This window comes from Gigantopelta aegis, chromosome 2 (genome assembly GCF_016097555.1).
Source record: "Gigantopelta aegis isolate Gae_Host chromosome 2, Gae_host_genome, whole genome shotgun sequence".
NCBI lineage: Eukaryota > Metazoa > Mollusca > Gastropoda > Neomphalida > Peltospiridae > Gigantopelta > Gigantopelta aegis.
In genome coordinates, this window is record NC_054700.1 from 21,164,837 (window position 1) to 21,172,850 (window position 8,014).

An 8,014-nucleotide genomic window follows, 5' to 3' on the forward strand; every position below is an offset into this window, starting at 1 on the left:
AACAAACAAATGATTAGGCACACGCTATACAACTTACCAGGCCTTCTACACACTCAAATCACGATGTACTCCAAAATAATTAGAATATTTTAATTTTGTATTCCTAAAATATTTTAGATTTATGCTTTTAGTACATTTCTGTACAATGTCCATGCATGTAGCTATGCAGACTTAACAACTGTACACTGAGATAGGGTTCAGTTTTGACAAGGAAGATGTGTATCAATATTCCACAGAGTAATTGTTTTATTCTGTCGTCTAATTTTGTTTCGTGTTTTCGTGCAGTCCAGTCACAAACCTCAGTTATCTAGGGTGTCCGGACAGGACAGTGGATTATTTGTTAGTCATTACCTATAGACGCTGATCCTAGTTTCAACCCGTGAAAATGAACACTAAGTCTGGTTAATCTACAAACCTGTAACACATTTGGATAAAGTTACAATGAACACTAAGTCTGGTTAATCTACAAACCTGTAACACATTTGGATAAAGTTACAATGAACACTAAGTCTGGTTAATCTACAAACCTGTAACACATTTGGATAAAGTTACATTAGAAGAAGAAAAGGAAGGAAATGGTTCATTTAATGACGCACTCAACACATTTTATTTACGGTTATATGGCGTTGTACATATGGTTAAGGACCACACAGATATTGAGGGAGGAAACCCGCAGTCGCCACTTCATGGGCTACTCTTTTCGATTAGCAGCAAGGAATCTTTTATATGCAGCATCCCACAGACAGGATAGCACATAGCACGGCCTTTGATGTACCTAAAACAAAATAGAAAAGACAATACGAAAAATGGATTTTGTTGTATTAGAAACATCACGATGACCAGAAACGGAAATGGATAATCTAAACAATAAAATGTAAGTTCTGTCTGATTTTAATGATAAAAATGGCTCTTATAGTGAAACATACGCCGTAGTTTTCAAACACTAGGGTCTGTGACTTTAATGGTGAGGGTAGTGGCTTTTCCCCTCCCCATTGGTCCATTAAAAGGTTTGATGGGCCAAATCAATTCAAACTGCCGATAATGTTCATAGTTTCTAATAAAACTGATATTAGCATCTCACTAACTAACCACTATCCCATTGTCCTGGCTCCCACTCGGGGAGAGTTTAACGACTCAGTGGGTAGGTGTAAGGCCACTACACCGACGTCTCTCTCACTAACCACTATCCCACTGTCCTGGCTCCCACTCAGAGAGAGTTCAACGACTCAGTGGGTAGGTGTAAGGCCACTACACCGACGTCTCTCTTACTAACTAACCACTATCCCACTGTCCTGGCTCCCACTCAGAGAGAGTTTAACGACTCAGTGGGTAGGTGTAAGGCCACTACACCGACGTCTCTCTCACTAACCACTATCCCATTGCCCTGGCTCCCACTCAGAGAGAGTTTAACGACTCAGTGGGTAAGTGTAAGGCCACTACACCGACGTCTCACTCACTAACCACTATCCCATTGTCCTGGCTCCCACTCAGAGAGAGAGTTTAACGACTCAGTGGGTAGGTGTAAGGCCACTACACCGACGTCTCTCTCACTAACTAACCACTATCCCATTGTCCTGGCTCCCACTCGGGGAGAGTTTAACGACTCAGTGGGTAGGTGTAAGGCCACTACACCGACGTCTCTCTTACTAACTAACCACTATCCCACTGTCCTGGCTCCCACTCAGAGAGAGTTTAACGACTCAGTGGGTAGGTGTAAGGCCACTACACCGACGTCTCTCTCACTAACCACTATCCCACTGTCCTGGCTCCCACTCAGAGAGAGTTCAACGACTCAGTGGGTAGGTGTAAGGCCACTACACCGACGTCTCTCTCACTAATCACTATCCCACTGTCCTGGCTCCCACTCAGAGAAAGTTTAACGACTCAGTGGGTAGGTGTAAGGCCACTACACCGACGTCTCTCTTACTAACTAATCACTATCCCATTGCCCTGGCTCCCACTCAGAGAGAGTTTAACGACTCAGTGGGTAGGCGTAAGGCCACTACACCGACGTCTCTCTCACTAACTAACCACTATCCCATTGTCCTGGCTCCCACTCAGAGAGAGTTTAACGACTCAGTGGGTAGGTGTAAGGCCACTACACCGACGTCTCTCTCACTAACTAATCACTATCCCACTGTCCTGGCTCCCACTCAGAGAGAGTTTAACTACTCAGTGGGTAGGTGTAAGGCCACTACACCGACGTCTCTCTCACTAATCACTATCCCATTGCCCTGGCTCCCACTCAGAGAGAGAGAGTTTAACGACTCAGTGGGTAGGTGTAAGGCCACTACACCGACGTCTCTCTCACTAACCACTATCCCATTGCCCTGGCTCCCACTCAGAGAGAGTTTAACGACTCAGTGGGTAGGTGTAAGGCCACTACACCGACGTCTCTCTCACTAACTAACCACTATCCCATTGCCCTGGACAGACAACCCAGATAGTTGAGGTCTGTGCCCAGAACAGCGTGTTTGAACCTTAACTGCATATAAGCGCGAACAATTACAAACACACAAACAAACACCTATGCAGTACACCAACAAAACATCTGGCACCACACATTTATACTACCTGTAAGACACTGGAAGAAGGATGATGCATGACATTAATATCATGTAATGAATTTTGTTTTTGTTTTCTAATGACACGACTAGAGCATATTGATTTATTAATCATCGGCTATTGGATGTCAAACATTTGGTAATTCTGACATAGTCTTAGAGAGGAAACCCGCTACATTTTTCCATTAGCAGAAACGGATGTTTTATATGCACCATCAAAATAGACAGGATAGCACATGCCACGGCCTTTGATATACCAGTGGTGTACTGGCTGGAACGAGAAACTACCCAAATGGGCCCACCGACGAGGATCGACGGGGGATCGCTTTACCACTGGGCTACGTCCCCGCCTCTCATGTAATCAATGTTTTTATTAGCAAACCACATTCTTTGGTACCCCCCCCCACCTCCCCCTGCCCCCCCCCCACCACTTCCTGGGGTTTGTGTGTGTGTGTGTGTGTGTGTGTGTTGTGTGTGGGTTTTTATTTTTTATTATTATTATTTATTTTTTTTGGGGGGGGGGGTGATGGCGGGGTGGGGTACCCTGCACTGGTTTCAGCCTCTAGTGTATACTGCATAACACCTTTGTACTAAATAAAAATATATTAATTCATTAGAGCTGGATATTAATATTTGTACAAATAATCAATGCAATATTTTACTACCAGTCAAATAGAGAAAACCCGCTACATTTGTTCCATTTGTTGAAAGGATAATTTATATGCACCTTCCCACAGACAAGACAGCATATACAACAACCTTTGATATGCCAGTCGTGGAGCACTGTTTCGGTCAGGGAATTACCTAATCAGGAACGGTTCCACCTAGAGGCCCACTTAGACATAAACAGTATTGAGAGGGTTAATGTTAGCAAGGTTCGGCCAACACTCTCCTCTCAATTACAGTTTGATTTTATTCACACATTATTCACACAAGGTCAAGGTCCATACACAAACGCAATCCCAAGAGTACCAACAATGTTGATAATTATGATGATGATGGTGATGATTATGATGCTTATGAAACAACTTGAAAAAGGTTATTAGGAAAACATATTTGGAAGGAATAGCTTTTAGTGACAATTATCATTTATTGATGTGAGACCTAAGCATATTCTGTCGGTTATATTTCCCTTGTGGAAGATTTAACATGTATTTCAGTTCCGAGTTGATAATTATGTTCAGTTATCTGCTATTGATGAGATTGAAAACCTTTAATATGAACAATATCTGGCGGCATTTGTGTGTTCGACACTCACTGTAAGATCATTGTTTGCTTTATACCCCTGGCCACTCACCTCATCTATTTGGACTGTCTTTCCAGAACAAAGGTTTAGTGGTTACTGCGAGCATGCGTGTGTGCGTGTTTCTATGTATATGTATATGCGCGCGTAGGTATGTGTGTATGTTTTTGTTTGTGTGTATAGTTGTGACTATGTGTGCGTGTGTGTGTATGCGCGCGTATGTGTATGTTTGTGTCTGTGTGCGTGCATGTGTGCGTGTGTTTTTGTGTGTGGCTTTGTTTGTGTGTGCATGTGCGCGCGTATGTGCGTATGTTTGTGTTTGCGTGCGTGCGTGTATGTGTACGTGTGTGCGCGCGTGTGATTGTTTCGCTCTATCTGCTGTTATTTTATGACACATTTTGTTTACACTGAAATCAGTACACCGTAAATTTATTTGGTTAGCAGTGCACTGAGATGAAATTACTATCAACATTTTACTGTTTTACATTATATTAATCGGTAGCAATCCTAATACTAATGTTGTATGGATGTGTTCAATAACTAGATACAAAACTGGCTTGTCAAACCTCATTAGTTCATAATAATCACATCGTATACTAAGTAAATATATTTGGGCGAATGTTAAATATCCTTTTGTATAAAGTATTTTCAGAGCTTTCAGGAAATTAATGTATGACGGACAATGCTTTGGAATTACGATGAAGCAAAATGGATTTGCAATCAATAGCATGACCGGAACTCTTAAACTACGAGAGGACAGAGAGAGAGAGAGAGAGAGAGAGAGAGAGAGAGAGAGAGAGAGAGAGAGAGAGAGAGAGAGAGAGAGAGAGAGAGAGAGAGAGAGGAGAGAGAGAGAGAGAGAGAGAGGAGAGAGAGAGAGAGAGAGAGAGAGAGAGAGAGAGAGAGAGAGAGAGAGAGAGAGAGAGAGAGAGAGAGAGAGTGTGTGTGTGTGTGTGTGTGTGTGTGTGTGTGTGTGTGTGTGTGTGTGTGTGTGTGTGTGTGTGTGTGTTATGAAGGGAGTGAGGAAGTAAGATGAAGATGAGAGAGGGGACAATCGGAGAGACAAATAAAATGAGAGAGTCGGGGGTAGGGGGTGTTTGTTTTGGTTTTCTGGTTTGTGAGGAGGGGGGGGGGGGGCGGGGCGGGCGAATAGTTGTTGTTTTTTGTGTTTATTTGTTTCTTTTGTTTTTGTTTTTCTTCTTTTTGTTTTTCGGTTTTGCTTTATTGATTACATTTAAAAGCAGGTTTCTCCCCCCCCCCCCCATTTGTTTATGGTGATTGCTTTGCCCATTTATTTGCTTGTTTGTTTGTGCACTTAATTGCAGTATGCGTTTATTTCTTATTATTATTGATGTTTAAACTGTGTAGATTTGTAACTGTTACCAACCAGCATGTTTGTTCATCTCATCTGCTGTACGTGTTTTGGTTTGACAGTTCGATCTATGCGAGTTACGTTATGGTTCTCGCTGCATGATTAAAACGAATTTGCTTGCGTCAATGTTGCACAATCCTACAAACACCCGATATGGTACTTGGTGAATTGAATACCCCCACAATGCAGTTCGAAGGTAGAGATTGGCAGTATGGTGCAATACATGCACATATTAAATACTTTTTTTCTGCTTTTCATATCCAAAAGAAGCAAAGGACGGTTAATGAACTGCCATACTTTGAATATTTGTGGCACGACTAACATTTTCTTTGGTGCTATTTATGGGGAATTAATGTTTAATTTGCTGATTAAAGTAGAGAGTATATGCGTGCACTAGTATCAATGTAGCAACACACCTGATTAAGATTTCCATTTGGTAAAGGTAAAGCTAATGCCGTATTTAAAGTTTACAGTGCACACAGGATATCGCCTAATGCCACTAATGAAACTATATATGTGTTACGTAAGATCTGAGGTAAATCTACAAAGAATACTGTTTAGTTTTACTTTTTTCGAATCTTTCTAAGAAAAAGGAACAGAAAGGATAGATTAGTGTGACAGACAGATGAAACAGAGCGAAAAAGAGAGAGAGAGAGAGAGAGAGAGAGAGAGAGAGAGAGAGAGGAGAGAGAGAGAGAGAGAGAGAGAGAGAGAGAGACAGAGACAGAGACAGAGACAGAGAGACAGAGGAGGTAAAGGGAGACAGAGACAGACACATGAAGAGAGAGAGAGAGAGAGAGAGAGAGAGAGAGAGAGAGAGAGAGAGAGAGAGAGAGAGAGAGAGAGAGGGGGGGCTAGAGAGAGATGGAAATGCAGAGAGAGAGAGAGAGAGAGAGAGAGAGAGAGAGAGAGAGAGAGAGAGACGGGGAACATATACTTGTAGGCACACAGTCATATATAGGTTTATTTTGTTTGACGACACCACTAGAGCACATTGGTTTATTAATTATTGATTATTGGACGTCAAACAATGGTATTTTGACATTTACCAGTGTTATTGTCCTGGTAATGCCGGAAATAATATCACAAATGACTCATCCTTTCCTTTATGTTCCGGTACATACTGACCACAACCACGTGCAATGATTGTCCGTGCAATGACCGTTTTCACTACAGAAACTTACGTGGAGTGCAATACGTTCTATCACCTGTAGCATTAACAAGCATCTGGTCTGGAAGAGAAAGTTATATAAATTGCTTACTGCATTGTTAACATTATACAACTCAATCTGCTTGGTCACATGACGTTATATAAAGTAAAATCACGATTTCGTCTTTCCAAGTGTCATGTTGTTCACAGTAACCAAACAAACGAGAATCAACAAGTAAAACGCCGAGAGCGAAAATTTCCAGAACAGACGATGACGGTTAGTTGTTAGAAAAGAGAATAGTCCTTCCTACTAATGCTTACTCTGAGTTAAAAACAGTTCATTTTGTTTAACGACACCACTTGAACACATTGATTTAATTAATAATCAGCTATTGGAAGTCAAACATTTGGTAATTTTGATGCAATGGTCTTAGAGAGGAAACCGTTAAAAATGTCCATTAGTAGCATGGGTTATTTAATATTCACCACCCTATAGACAGGATAGCACATACCACGGCCTTTGGTATTCCAGTCATGATGCACTGGCTGGAACGAGAAATAGCCCAATATGCCCACCGACGGGGAACTATCCTAGATCAACTGCGCAGCAGGCGAGCCCTTTACCATTTGGCTAGGTCCCACCCCTACACCCCGGTGATGGGATGTGAACCTTGCATCTACCAGTCTGGAGGCCGATGACCTAACTATTGTGCTACCAAGCCAATGAAACTCGTACACAGGTGCTCAATAAGCGTTAGTCATAAACTGGTTACTGATGGGGCCGGATTTAGCGCAGTCGGTAGAATGCTCGCCTGGTGATCTTAGGACGAATCTCTCGGGTGACCCACTGCATGATTGTTTCTTCCCCATCTCAACCAATGTCCCAAGACTGGTATATTAAACGTTATGGTTAGTAAAATGCATATATAAAAGATCCCTTGATGCTTATAAAACAGCCAATGAAGCAGACAACAAATCTAGAGTTACCTTCTCTTAGTAGTGCAATGAAGGAAGGAAATGTTTTATTTAACGACGCACCCAACACATTTTATTTACGGTTATATGGCGTCGGACATATGGTTAATGACCACACAGATATACTGAGAGGAAACCCGCTGTCGCCACTTCATGGGCTACTCTTTTCGATTAGCAGCAAGGGATCTTTTATATGCACCACCCCACAGACATGATAGTATATACCATAGCCTTTATTACACCAGTTGTGGAGCATTGGCTGGAACGAGAAATAGCCCAATGGGCCCACCGACGGGAATCGATCCTAGATCGATCGCGCATTAGGCGAGCGCTGTACTACTGAGCTACGCCCCGCCCCTTTAGTCGTACAATGACCACTTAGGGAACCAAAAAATATATGGGATATATCTCGGATTGTAGGATCGAACTCCAGGTGAACCTCTTCTCTGGATTGTTTTTTTTCTCCTTGGAACCAGTCCCCACGCTTGGAATATCAAATGCCGTGGTATGTGTTGTCCTGTCTGTGAAAAAGTACATATAAAAACCATTTCTTCTAATGGAAAAATTAAGCATATTTTCTCTTTACTACCCTCGAGTAACCGTGAACCGGCCTATTAACGGGAAATGGTTGCTGCACATGCGCATTGTAATGCACGATCAATTGATGAAATAATCTTTTACCTTGTTCACTTTCTTGTCAAAATCAGCCA